This window comes from Drosophila obscura, unplaced genomic scaffold (genome assembly GCF_018151105.1).
Source record: "Drosophila obscura isolate BZ-5 IFL unplaced genomic scaffold, ASM1815110v1 contig_58, whole genome shotgun sequence".
In the NCBI taxonomy this organism is placed as follows: Eukaryota; Metazoa; Arthropoda; class Insecta; order Diptera; family Drosophilidae; genus Drosophila; species Drosophila obscura.
The window spans coordinates 2,833,223-2,848,714 of record NW_024542848.1 but is presented as its reverse complement, the minus strand read 5'-3'; the positions used below and the strand labels follow the sequence as shown (position 1 = coordinate 2,848,714).

Sequence of the window (15,492 nt, the reverse complement as noted above, 5' to 3'; positions counted from 1 at the left end):
TGTAAAACTGTTTAGGGTCCTGTGAAAATCGTACCCTGCATCGAGATAGGTAATTTTTATAGCATTGAGCGTTAAGAACGGAGAAATTTGACCGAGCTATTACATAGTAAGAGAGAGAAGAAGGAGAACCAACTTCTCGAAATTTTTTATAAAGTCTTGATTTTAAATTTTTTAGACTGGATAACTCTTTGGTAAACCAAGGAGGCTTCCCAGGTCTAACCGGACAAGAAAGTGGGACACAAGAATCAAAAAATGTGTCAAGTGCATTGTAAAAAATGTTTGTGCCTTTCATAACGTCAGTGCACAAGTACAGAGCGGACCATTCAAAATCCCTAATAAAGTTATTAAGCTCGTAAACTCGGCTTTACGAAAGCAGCGGACACGTTCGGATAGCCTACTCATTCGATCCAATACAGTAGGGCCAATATCGACTGACACTTCGAATGTAGGATGGTAGGAGTCTTCAGGTATACTGAGCGGAAGGGCTCGGGTTAACAACGCTAAGGTCGGATCCGAGACAAAGCACAGATCAAGCAATCGACCCAAGGAATTTTTCACATGGTTGACTTGAGACAGGGATAGGTCTAGCAAGCCGTCGATAAAGTCATGTCGTGACATGGGCACAAGGTTATTAGACTCGTTTACCGAAGACCAAACAGTACCTGGCAAATTGAAATCACCAAGAACTATCATATGGTCTTTATCTGATAGCGAGGAAGAAACAGTTTTTAAAGCGGACAGGTGATGCTCGTATATTAAGCTATCCGAGGAAGGTGGAATATACGAGCAAGTAATGAAAATGGAAAAGCCTGGGAGAATCAGTTTTACGCACAGGAATTCCAGGTCTTGTTGAACCTGGACCATGAAATGTTCCGACGTGAAGTTTGAGTCCACTGCAATGAGGACCCCACCTCCACGTCGAGACGAACGGTCATTTCTATAAATTGTGTACCGACCTGACAAAACTTCGGAACTAAGGAAGTCCGGCTTCAACCAGGTCTCGGTAAACACAATAACGTGGGACGAGAATGCGAGACTCTCAAGGAAAAGAGGTCTGAGCTTACTACACAAGACTCTAGCATTCTGGTAGGTAACTACAAGAGAGGAAGTTAGTTTTTTGAATGGGTGGAAGTAGAGGTGACGTTTACTTCTCTACGTTGCACACATCCATTTTTACCACAAATACAATATACCCCTTAACGGGTATAAAAAGAAGCAGCAAAAGCAGTCTAGTTGTTATGAGAGCGTCCGATAGTTTTTTTTTATAATTTTAATTCTTGCACACCGTTTAACCCCATTCCACTGTGTGACCAACATTCTAGCTTTTTCCATACTGCAACGTCCGTTACATATTTACCTCTCTCTCGTTCTCTTTCCCCCAACAAACAACCGAATAGGCAAAGGGTTCACACTGGCCGAGAAAGAGAGCGCGGGGCAAGAGTCAGCACGGGTACAGTGCAGGCAATTCCAACATCAACCGCAGATCCGGCTCGTTAATCAGGAAATGGGTACTCACAGACAAGGTAGTATGTAATAATCTTAAAGAATAATAATAAAACGAGGGGGAACGTTTCGAATCGCTTCTGTTGCTGTGACTCCACTTTTATACCATTACTCAGTCACAATATAGGGGAGCTTATGATTTATGTCGAATTTTAAAACATTTGATCAGTTTGCATATATGTATACACTAGGCGCTCATCAGGACGGAAGGACAGACCGACATGGCAAGTATACATATGTATATGTACTGTTCAATCGCATTTTTATGCAGTAATTAATATTACATAACATACACTTATCGAATAAGTCAGGTCGACCCATATAACGGGACACATAATAACAAACGACAAGGCATTGTAGCTGAGTCAACAATAACCGCTTCTGCAGCAATTTCTGCCAACGATGCGATCGCTCGTCAGAGGGCAAAAACACTGGTGCAATTGCTGACTATCACAATTGCCCAATAACACAATATCATATTAAATTCAAATTAATTCAATACTAATTCCAATTCCCTTTTACCATATTCTTACTAGACTCAGCACTTTCTGTACCTTTTGTTACCTATAAATAGAAACTAAGTTTGTTGAATAAAATCAGTATCAGAAACAGTACAATCACTGCCTGTTCACTCATTCTCTACAACTGCAATCAACAGAGGCTGTCGCCGTGTCTTCAGACCCTCATTTGCTCGACGTAGGAAACCCTCTCCGCAGTCCAACTGGTTCAAGTTCTAGTTGCGACGACAAATTTGTAGACGGTTTATGTACCGTATGCATACCAAAACACACACACAAACACACATTAACATTTGGTGACCCCGACGCAGGAAAACCTGCTGATCACACTGAAGAAGTCACCAGGACTTTTCAACACAAACTGGCAACAAGCCACATACTTACGGTAGAATCTCCTATCAATAAGTAGAACAAATTGGCAGATCTGTCACTTTCAGATCATCAGCCAACAAGATCAACGATTAATAATATCAAGATCATAAGTGCGTTTCACCAGCACAAAACCTCCATCCAGTACGTCGTCTGTACTTATACTTTGTACCACATCGGTTGCGAATAGGAGCGTATCCAGCTGCAAAAACAAATAAAATACTCAAAATGGTGAAATGGATTCCCACAAGGAGGAACACGCTGTCACCACGGAGACTTACAGCAAATTGCCTTCACTATGTCGCCGACAAAAGGCCATAGTAGCGTCCATAAAACGCATTCTGAGACAATTCTCAGAGGCGGGAGGACGTACATCAAGTGATTTGATAAAATCACTATGGACTCAAGCACAAGAAGTCCATTTTACTATCCACGAAGAATACGATAACCCAGAGGAAGGAGGACACAACATGGAAGCCTACCTGACCCTGGAAAAAGAGGTTCAAAGTGCATTGGCAAAACCAGCCACATCAAACAATAATGACGTGCAGCTTCCACGCATTAACATTCCCAAGTTTGATGGGGACATACTGAAATGGTCCCAGTTCTATGACCTGTTTTCATGTATGATACATGAAACAAACATGCCCACAGTTCGGAAGATGTGGTATCTGAAAACAACTGTAACTGGAGAGGCAGAAAGATTGATCCGACATATCGATCTAAACGAAGAAAATTATTTGAGCGCCTGGGAAATTCTGATTGATACATACAAGAATCTCAGAGACGTCGCTAGCACGGTATTAAACCGCTTCCTAAATTATAACACAGTTAATGACGACTCCAAGTCATTAAAAGAGTTGTACGTTACAACTATCGAATCCCTGTCATCACTAAAGGGATTGGGCATCAATATATCCACATGGAATCCAATATTGATTGCAGTCATCAAAAATAAGCTGGATGTCACGAACAGAGCCTTGTACGAGCAATCATTGGGAAGCTCAAAGGAAATACAGGCCTTGGACACAATGCTTCAGTTCCTAGAACAAAGAGTTCGAGTTCTAGGAACAGGCAAAAAGACACAAATGTCAAGGAAAGAGCCAAAAGGCACAACATGTGCAACAGTAAACACTGGAAAATCGAAGACGCCTCTCTGCTCATTCTGCAAGAAGGCAAGCCATTGGCTCTACGGATGCGATGAGTTTCGCTCCAAATCACCATCAGAACGACTAAATTGGGTACAAAAGCAGAAATTATGTGTCAACTGTTTTAAAACAAGCCACAAAACAAATGCATGCCCAGGTCGGACATGTTTCAAATGCGACAAAAAACACAATACACTGCTTCACTTGGACATACCATCGGGCGTAAGTACAGAACCAAGAGCACCGACGGTTGGCGCAGCAAGTAACAATAATTACAACCTGTTAGCTACAGCACAAGTAGCGGTAGAAGCAAAAAATGGACAGAGAGCCAATTTCAGAGCCTTGCTGGATTCAGGATCACAGATCAACCTGATCTCTGAACGAATGGCATCAATGTTGTCAGTAAAACTTAATGATACAACATTACGCATCGAAGGGATTGGAGGTCAGTCAAAGACCAGCAGAGCACGAGTACTTGAACTTGAACATACCAAACAATTGCCCATTGGCAGATCCGGATTTCTATAAACCGGGAAAGGTCGACATGCTCATCGGAGCAGAACACTATTATTCGCTACTACTCCCAGACCAAAAACAGCCAAAGTCAGGAGGTCCGTTGCTGCAAAATACAAAATTGGGATGGATTGTGGCAGGAAAAATCAGGTCTGCACACAACTCCTCATCCATTTGTGCAATTGGACTCAACGAGCTAATGGAAAAATTCTGGACTCTGGACAACTTAGAGACGGAAGAAACACCACGCACGCCATTCGAATCACATTGCGAAGCTCAGTTTATAGAGAACTTACAAACAGCATCGGATGGCAGGTTGATAGTAAAACTCCCATTTTCCGAACACTCTTCAGCCCTGGGGGGGGTCTTTGAAAACTGCAACGAAAAGATTCCTGGCATTAGAGCGACTGATTTCACCATACACCTGAAAAGGCTATGTGGAATTCATGAATGAATATGAAGGACTTGGACACATGAAGATGGTCCCAGCAACACAAGTGCCGGAGAGACACTACTTCATACCACACCACTGTGTACTCAAACCTGAGAGCACCAGCAAAAAGTTACGGGTCGTGTTTGATGCATCATGTAAATCAACAAGCGGAAAGTCTCTAAACGACATTCTGCATGCCGGACCCAAAGTTCAGAGTGAACTTATGTCAATTCTACTACGTTTTCGTTTAAATAAGTACGTATTCACAGCGGACATCGAGAAAATGTACCGAGAAGTGTGGATAAATCCCAAGGATCAATTTCATCAGATGATAGTCTGGAGAAACAATCCATCTGAAGATATCAGGTACTATCGCTTAAAAACAGTCACATATGGGACCACATCTGCTCCATTCCTGGCAACGAAATGTCTGGATCATTTGGCAACTCGGAGCCAAAACAGATTACCTATTGGATCTGCTGCATTGAAGAACGATTTCTATGTGGACGACTGTCTGACTGGTGCGGATACCATTCAGGAAGCGATACAAGTTCAACAAGAACTTAATAAAATATTGCTACCGTTCGGCCTTAAACTCCGCAAATGGTGCTCCAACAACGACCAGCTCTTGCAAGGAATCCCTGAAGAGGACGTTGTCAACGAAGTCAAGCTAGGTGAAACATTAGAGCAATACAGCGTGAAAACGCTGGGTCTCATTTGGATGCCAAAACAATACCAACTGCGAGGACGAACCACAAAAAGCCAAGCAACACGCATCACCAAAAGGGTCGTGTGCTCAGAATTGGCCCAAATCTTTGACCCACTGGATCTCTTTTCCCCAGTGATAGTCAAGGCAAAAATATTTATGCAACAGCTGTGGGAGATTTAACTCGATTGGGACGATGAACTACCATTATAACTCCAAAACGAATGGATGGAGTACCGGGAGGACCTACAATCATTAAACTCAATGGAGATTCCCCGGCACGTATATGATGGAAAAGTGCCAGTCACCCAGGATCTACATACCTTTGTAGACGCATCGGAACGAGCCTATGGCGCGGCAGTGTACGTACGAGCCACCTACAAAAACAATCAGGTCTCTGTACGACTATTATGCTCAAAGTCTCGAGTAGCACCCACCGCCAAACAATCCCTACCACGTCCAGAACTGTGCGCTGCAATTTTAGGTGCCGAACTCACCAATCGAGTTAGAAGGGATCTCCATATGAACCTTGACACAGTATCAGGAAGCTTCTGGACTGATTCCACCGTTGTACTGTCCTGGATTAACGGATCGGCGTCCACATAGCACACCTTCGTGGCAAATCGAATCGCCAAAATCCAGGCATTGACTAACCAATTACAATGGCGTCATGTTTCATCAGCCAACAACGCAGCAGATGTCCTTTCAAGAGGAATCCTAGCAAGCAAGCTAAGGGATCATAGTCTATGGCTATACGGACCATTATTCTTGCACGGATCAGGAGATAAATGGACGAAACCACCCATCATTGAGCCCAGCAATCTTGAGAGAAAGGCTAAGCAAGTCAGCTTGCCAATCGCATCTAGCTCTCTCGGAGAAGAGTTATACACATGCAGACTTAGCAACTCGTTCAACAAACTACAACCTCATCCGAGTTGGCGGATGACTCGAAGAAGCTCAAATTCCGTTTAACGCAAAACATCCAATCATGCTACCGTACAACGACCCAATAGTCAAAATGATTATGCGAGAGCTTCATGAGGAAAATATGCATTGCGGTGCCCAAGCATTAAGGGCAATCGCAAGACAACAATATTGGATTATCAACGACAAGACGATGGCTAGAAGCATCATACATAGCTGTATTAGATGCACCAGAGCCAGACCAAAGCTGATGCACCAGATCATGGACAATCTTCCAGCACAAAGAGTCACGCAAGCACGCCCATTCCTTAATGCAGGCGTTGACTACTGTGGACCAATTATGATCCACCATAAAATCCGAGGAAAACGGCCAGATAAGGCATACATTGCCGTATTCTGCTGCTTCTCCACAAAGGCTGTACATCTGGAGTTAGTAAGTGACTTAACCACAGATGCATTCTTGGCAGAACTCCGGCGATTCCTTAGCAGACGCGGGAAGTGTCAGACTATTCATTGCGACAACGCAACAAATTTCGTCGGCGCAAATAACAAGCAAAGGAATTGAAAGAAGCAATATTTAGCGAAAAGGCACATGCTCTGATCAGAAATCATTGCAACAAAAAACAAGTGGATTTTAAATTCATTCCTCCTCGGGCCCCATCGTTTGGCGGCCTCTGGGAAGCTGCGGTAAAATCAGCGAAAAGGCGGCTAGTTACAACCACAGAAACAGCATCCTTGACGTTTGAGGAGCTGAACACAGTCATAATCGAAATTGAAGCAATTCTCAACTCCCGACCCATAACTCCAATGTCAAATGATCCAACGGATACAAGTGCGCTTACTCCAGGGCATTTCCTGATCGGTGAACCTTTGACCGCAGCACCTGACGTCAACACCGATCGTCAAGAGATAACTCTGGTTAAGCGCTGGGAATTGGTTTCACGCTTAAAACATGCATTTTGGAAACAATGGTCTACGGAATACCTCCACGAACTATAAACTCGCCATAAATGGAAAACCACCGATCCAAACGTGACCGAAGGATTATTAGTTTTGGTGAAGGAATACAACCTTCCAGTAATGAAGTGGCCAATGGGTCGCATCATCAAAACTTATCCTGGGCAAGACAACCATGTACGAGTGGTTGATGTCAAAACATCGTCCGGCGTATACAAACGCCCCATCAGTCGTCTCGCCCCATTATTCTCAGAGGAGGTAGCAACAAAACGCTCCAAAAATGCTATTCAAGACATTGCGGAAATAGAGGAGCCACCAACACAGCGAAAAAGGTTATCATTACCTACACTAACATCCACATTGGTAGTGTTACTTCTCATGCTGCCATTAGCATTTTCACAATCAATAAATGTGACGCAATTTGCAAACAAGCCTGGAATATTCTATGAGAAACTTGGAACCTCAAGAATGACCACTTCCGAATGGACCATGATTGTATACTACGACTTGGATGCCTATTGGAAGGAAGGATATGCAAGTCATGTCAGCCGGAATGTCCGAACTAAGACACATGTGCCCTGCACTAAAAAATGTTCCAGCGTGCAACTCCATATTTCAACACTTTCAACATTTGTACAAAGAACTACAAACAGGAAATATGCTAATGAAGGCCTCTCGACAACGCAGATCACCGCTGGATATAGTAGGAAACGTGGCACACCAGCTATTCGGTGTACTTGACTCTACATATGCTGAGAAAATGGCCAAAGTAATCGAAAAGGTACAAACCAACGAAGACTTTCTGCTACATCTACTACGAAATCAAACGTCAATTTTCGACTCCACAATGAACGTGATCAGGAAGGATAAGTCAGCCATGGACAACCGCCTAAAGGTATTGGAACAACAAGTGGCAACCATCAGCCGAGAAAGAGGAACATATCATGGCGATCATCTAATTCAGTCATACCTAGGGCTCACAGCACAACTAACTCTGCTGACAACGAGTCTTCAACGTATGCAGTCTGACATATCTGATGTATTAATCGGCATTCACCATCGGACAATAAGCCCAACGCTAGTATCTCCTGAGCAATTAAGAGAGCAACTAGACCAAATCCGGGATCACAACACAAAATGTGATACAATTATACAGGCTAATGCGAGCCGAAGGAAAACTGACTACCACACACGTCATTTTCAAGGTGACACTACCGTTAGTTTCAACAGTTCAGCTCGAAGTTTTCAGTATCATGCCGATTCCGGTCTGGGACTCAACAAGTTGGAGCTTGTTCAATCTCAAAACGACCGTAAACACTCACCGAGATCAATTCATGGGATTTACTCCAGAAGAATTTCGACGCTGCTTTAAACTACTCAACGCAGAATACATCTTTGATCATCAAACAGTCTTCAATGTCGACAATCGCTGTGAGTTTCAGTTGTTTAACAATAAAACAGCACCTTTATGTGAAGTGACCCACACGAAGGCGGAGATGGTGTGGTCCAAAACTCAGCAAGCAAATAAATGGATTTTTGCAACACACTCTACAATGAGACTTCAGGCAGTTTGCAACGGGTCTCCGTCAACCATACAACTAGAAGGAACTGGCTTGCTCTCACTGTCACCTGGATGCACTGCTCGCAATACAGAAATAAGCATCAGTACCTTCAGCACAACAATCAGTGAAGTCAAATCAACCTACACTCGATTTGGGGACATACGCTTACCAACGACACCCCCTTCGCCAGCAACTGCACAATTGGAGAACCAGACATCAGACTATCTTCAAGAATTGGAAGATTTACGCCTGCAATTAGTGGCAATCAATCAACAAAGGCTGCCACACCATCTCAACACAGTGCAGCATCATCAAATCGCTACTTATGCTGCCCTAGCAATATCAATGCTATTGATTATTGCGTTCATTCTCCGGAAGAAGTATCAATCATGGAACCCAAGGCCGTCAACAATCAACCAAGCAGAGCCACGCGGATCATCACCCCCGATCCCCATTCCACGCCGCTTTTCAGTCGACTTGGGCGATGGTTGAACACCAGTTCAACGGCCGGGAGAATTTTCAGTCGCATATTTATGCAGTAATTAATATTACATAATATACACTTATCGAATAAGTCAGGTCGACCCATGTAACGGGAGACATAATAAAAAACGACAAGGCATTGTAGCTGAGTCAACAATAACCGCTTCTGCAGCAATTTCTGCCAACGATGCGATCGCTCGTCAGAGGGCAAAAACACTGGTGCAATTGCTGACTATCACAATTGCCCAATAACACAATATCATATTAAATCCAAATTAATTCAATATTAATTCCAATTCCCTTTTACCATATTCTTACTAGACTCAGCACTTTCTGTACCTTTTGTTACCTATAAATAGAAACTAAGTTTGTTGAATAAAATCAGTATCAGAAACAGTACCATCACTGCCTGTTCACTCATTCTCTACAACTGCAATCAACAGAGGCTGTCGCCGCGTCTTCAGACCCTCATTTGCTCGACGTAGGAAACCCTCTCCGCAGTCCAATTGGTTCAAGTTCTAGTTGCGACGACAAATTTGTAGACGGTTTATGTACCGTATGCATACCAAAACACACACACAAACACACATTAACATGTACATTAGGCTGGGCCAAAATTTGACAAAAAATTTTTTTTTTTTTTTTCAAGCGGACACCGCCCTATTCTGTTCTTTGTTAGTAAATAAAACTATACAATTTTTTTCAAATCTTTAGTTTAATGTTATGGGGTTGCTACCACGAAAATATTATACCCGTCATTGGTTAAATATTAGGCTGGGCCAAAATTTGAACAAAAAATTTTTTTTTGTTTTTTCAAGTGGACGCCCCCCAATTCTGTTCTTTGTTATTCGATAAAATTATACAATTTTTTTCAAAATTAGTTTAATGTTTGGGGGTTGCTACCACGAAAAAAAATTGAATTCGTCGGTTTTTTCATTATACCCGTACTCAAAAAAGAGTTAAGGGGTATATTAGATTTGTGGTAAAAGTGGATGTGTGTAACGCAGAGAAGGAAACGTTTCCGACCCCATAAAGTATATATATTCTTGATCAGCATCAATAGCCGAGTCGATAGAGCCATGTCTGTCTGTCCGTCTGTCCGTCTTGTTGAGCGCCTAGATCTCAGAGACTATAAGAGCTAGAGAAACCAAATTTGGTTTCCAGACTCATGTGATATCACACTGCTACAAGTGTATTTCAAAATTTCGCCCCGCTCCCTTCCGACCACACAAAAGACGAAAATCTGTGGCAGGCACAATTTTAAAGATACGATAAAACTAAAAACGCAGTATCGTAGAGAATGCCCATATCTATCAGATTGCCGAATAAAATCGGATCATAATTATAGCCAAAATGAAGAAATTAATTTTCAGTTGTTTCCCCCGCCCCCCACCTGCTACTGATTCTCTTTCTCGCTCGCACACTCTGCCCCGTTATGTACGCAAGCGCTCTCTACTGGAGGAGATGTAGAATATAAATAGTACATGTATAGTCTACATGTTAAATGTAGAATATACATTGTAGATGTAGATAACAGATGTAGCAAAAAAAATGTAAAATGTAAATTTTTTTTAAAATTTTTTAAAATCATAAACTCAAAAATTTATATACTGACTGAGTAGAGTCGCGTCCAGAGAAGCGACTCGCACGTTCCTTCTCGTTTTTTAGTTACTGTTAAAAAATTAACGATTGGTGAAAATCAAGAAGTTCAGCTGAGGTTGATATATTTAGTTAACATGTTCGCAAAAACTTGAGCAGATTTTTTACTGCCAATAACTGATTAACAAATAGATTTAACCAAATTATCCAACTCATTCAGAAAACTTTTTTTTTTAATTTTCTTGCTTAAAATTTGTTGTAGTAACCTCTAAAAAAAATTTTTGAAATAAAAATAAGATCTTTAATATTATTATCAAACCCAAGATAACCAAAGTAAATGTCCGTCCGTCGTGCTTGCCGCTAAGTTCTCAGGGCCATTAGTTCTAGAGCAACCCAATTTGTGCAGGCTCCTTTGATATGACACTGAATCAAGTTTTTTTCAAAATTAATCCACGGCCCCTACCGCACACACAGAGGACGAAAATCTTTTGAAATGAAATTTCAAAGATACGAGAAAAAAAGCAGAATCATAGAGAATTACGATATCTAGAAGATTGCCGAATCTGGCAATTCAGCGCTTCCAGCTCTTACTCATTCTCTCTCTCTCTTTCTGGCGGGGGACAGCGAGATAGAACTGCTGGTGTTGGTATAAGAAAAAGAGACAGGTGCGAGAAAAATTGAGAGATTTCGGAGAGAGCGCTACTCCCCGCCTTAACTAACAAATCAATTCGTCTTTTTTGCGTCGAAACATACGTACATACAGTTGTGTTCAATGAAATAGTAGTGCCGCACCTCATCACTTTCAAAACTCTTTTTGAGACACTTCTAGCTATCCAAATTGAACAAATGATACATTTTTAAATAGACTGGAATTTTAGCATCAGAATATCCATACATTTGAGTTCCATCTTCTTGTTTTACATGACATAAGCCGAATACCCATGAAATTTGCTGTTCAATGAAATTGTAGTGTTTTTTTAGAAAATTGAAAAAAACAGCAACTCAAATAAAAACATATATTTCATGTTCTTCATGTTTCCTGAACTTTAATATTTAGATTTTAATCAATTTATTTTTCATTGCGAACTTGCACCGGCCGACCATGGTTCATTTATCTCTTGCCACCGCTTCAATAGGATTTGAGCCAATAATCCATGAACCACTTGCTAAAACTTTGCTCTGCTTGACGGATTTGTAGTTGCAACAATGTATTTGGTATTTCCCCATAAGAATTCGATGAGATTAAGATCCAGATAGACAGTTGGACATAACAAAACGTCAATCTTTTCCGGAGAAACCCAATTCCTAGCGAGCTTTTGTGAGTGTTTCAGGTCATTATCCTGTTTAAACATCCTTTTAAAAGACGTTTTCCAACTGTAATATGAATGTAATGTATTCTTAAGTATGCCTACATAGATAGTTTTGATCAATACTCCAACACCAGACTATATGGCACTAGTACAAATGAGCTGGGCCCCATAGGGCTCAGCCCAGCATACTCACTGCTATTTTTTTCATGATTATGGGTGGTATCTTGGGTCTATCTTACCATATAATACAACTTAACTATCATCAGTCAAAAGTATTTTTGTCACTGTGACACAGGCCATTCTACATGCGTTTTTCCAAACTGAAGTCGTGCACCCATGTACTCTCAGACCCAAACGCGGAGCTTTCTGGGACTTCTTGCACTCAAATAATGTTTAATCAACCGTCTTCGAACTGTCACATAACTGACAGAATGATTAAAAATTTTGTTCATACTTTTTGAGGATATTGACAGACATGGTCTTGCCTTCCACAATCGCCGACCATCCTCTAAAAAATAAGTTTTTCGCATACAAAATTGATTTTTAGTCGAATTCTTATATTTAATTGGGTTAAATAAAATAGTGAGAGTGCATACAGCTTAGTTTTCAATCCCATTATACCTCCTGCCTTAAGTTTTATGTTAAACTCTTAGGTATCCTCTTCTGGACCGAGCAATTTCTTCAACGCTTCAAAATCACAAGTACCGCTATGTCCAAAATTTTCTTTCATCAAATTATTCGATATCTAAATTGAGCTTGCGGATGGTGGCTTATTTATTTTAATTTGCTTTGTTTTTTCATTTTTTTAAATTAATTTAATATTTAATATTATGGGTAGTTGTCTAAAGTCATGAAAAACAAGAAGATGGAATGCAAATGTAACGGGGTTTCTTAGATTTTCCAATACTTACATTCCAGGCTTTCCGTAAAGGTATCACTTGTTCAATTTGAAGGACTAGAAATATCTCAAAAAGAGTTTTGAAAGTAGTGAGGTGCGGCACTACTATTTCATTGAACAAAACTGTATGTACATACATATGTCTGAAGTAGGAACGAAATATATCTAGTAAACTGTCTGTGAGCTGATTCCATTCAAAATTTAAAGAATCAGCTGCCCCAGTTTGCTTGTGTTTTACAGCCATTGATAGCAGCTTCCTCGTGCTTTAAAGAAAAATGTGAGGTCCGTATTCGCATTAAGCATTATTTATTACGGAAAAAACCACCAATAAAACCAAAAAAAAAAAGGTTGATAAGTACTATGGGATCTATTCTCCATCGATTTCCACGGTAAAAAAGGGGTTTACTGTATTTTGTTGTGCCCGTACAATCACAAACGATGCCGCACATCCTCGACATACTTGGGCCCATATGTCAGCCACAGCTGTTGGAAATTCAGAACTATTCAGAAATTCAGAATTATTTCTGGGAACACTTACAAGGACATGTTATCTAACGATACATAAAGACACCTTCTTCAAATATGCGAAAAATTCGGTATAAAAGAATAGTGTGATTTAAAGTCAAAAAAAGTTTGTTACTGATTGTGTACAAATATTTATCGAAGTGTAAATCATCATTAACAACTCGAAGTCTACGATGCATAATAATTTAAACGTCTTTGCACATTTTTTTTCATTGCAAGTATATCCAGTATGTATAATAAAGTCAATCAAACACTTTTTTTCCACTAATGCATTCATATATATGTATGTACATACAAATTATGTGCGAATGTATTATAATTATTTTATATGGTCACGCAATATAACACAGAAAAAACCTTTTATTTAATGCACATTATTTTGGAGGAGCAACTGATGTTTTCATTCTGTTTCTGGCTTACAATTTGTTGGATATTTTACACTATATTTTTATTACACATTTTTCATGTATGCATTTGTAAAAATTTTACAGCCATGCATGCATTTGTATACCTGTAAAAAGACTTATGTGTATGTACGTATGTTACTTGAAGTTACCCCAACACCATATACTAGCATACAAATAACTTTAATATCATACTCACATCCTTTTTTTCGGACGTGTGTTAAATAGACGCTCAATTGGAGTTTGAAAAATTAACTGTTCAACTGATATAAATAATAGTTATGACTAAACTTTATGTTTCCTTTATGGTGTTTCTTGTCACAAGTTCTTTTCTAATTTTAATTGTTCAGATTTATGTTCTTTTAATAAGTGAATTTTTGTTTTTATATATATGGACGAAAAATTTCTACAAATTAATTATTTTTATAAAGCACTGAAGATGGGCAAAAAAAATATTAGGATGTGTATACGCTTGAAAACAATCGATTTGGTCTCTGTATGCAGTGCTGCCAAATCAGCTTTTTTCCGTAAAAACTGGCTATTTTTTTTCAACCAACTCACACTGGACAAAACAGCCATTCTATCGGAATTAAAGCCATACCCTAATATAATAGAGCTACATATTTGAACAAATAATAATAATATAAGGCATTTTTAAAAACATTTAAAATATTTATTTAGTTTTTAAATTTTTTGTTTTAAAACTAAAATTAAATAAAATATTTTTAATATATTTTAATTAAAGTTTATTAATAGAAAAAAAAAATATTAATTGAAAAAAAACCAACGCTCTTAATTATTTTTATTATTCTGAGTCTGAACTACTACTCTCCTCAGAACTAGCAGATTATAGGCTGGCATAAATGTACGAGTTTTTCGTGAAACCTCCATCAATTTATAAAGCTAACGCTTCGTCTGGAGTATATTTAATTTGAAGTTGAGTAGTTAAGCTAAACGCATTTCTTAACTTTTATTGAATCAGTTTCATGTATCCTTTTCAGTTAACTCTGAAATTTTAAGCTTCTTATTTTTTGTGTGGCATTCACCGAAGTCTTTTACAGGTCGGCCTGTTAGAGTTTGATCTTTTATCTCTGCAAGGAAGAGAATTCCATCCAACCATTCTCTACTTTGTTTCTCAAAGCATTCACGGACCCTAAAAGCCCTCTTTAATTTCTCCATCAGTTTGCTGGTAAAATTTCGTAAACGTTTCTTGATTTCTTGTACCTTATTTGCATTATATTTGGTTTTTTCTAAAATGTTCGAAAAAATATACTCGTCGCACGCCAAAAATTTGCTGGGGAAGTCATCTTCTACCAACCACTACAAGAAAAGAGTGCGTTTGCAAGCTGACATTGTGCCTAAAAAGATAGCTGTGTCAAAAACTTGCCGTGTATTGCAGCCTAAATTTCAAACTTACAAAGAAAATTAGCCCCATTAATAAATGGAACAAAAATTGAGTCGAATCCGGTCGAATTTGGCAAGTTACAGTACGCAAATGTTAAAAAATAGCTTCTTGCCAAAGATAGGTCGTACTGAAATATTACACGACGATTTGGGTTCACAGCATATAAGCATAGTCAACAGGCAATTCAACAAATTTTTAAAAAACAAACCAAATATGAAAACAATAAATTTAAGTA

The 15,492-nt window shown here is 39.6% G+C and overlaps 1 protein-coding gene across 3 annotated transcripts in view; it reads right to left on the bottom strand.

The window, feature by feature from the left end:
• LOC111081165 (homeobox protein extradenticle) overlaps positions 1–14,275 on the bottom strand; it is a 40,280-nt gene extending 26,005 nt beyond the window's left edge. For 2 of the 3 annotated variants that reach the window (XM_022377150.2, XM_022377151.2), the window contains exon 1: positions 14,052–14,275. The gene's annotated coding sequence lies outside the window, so the exon portion shown is untranslated. The remainder of the gene's footprint in view (positions 1–14,051) is intronic. The other variant, XM_022377149.2, reaches the window with a different exon arrangement.
• Between the last annotated feature and the right edge of the window lie 1,217 nt (positions 14,276–15,492).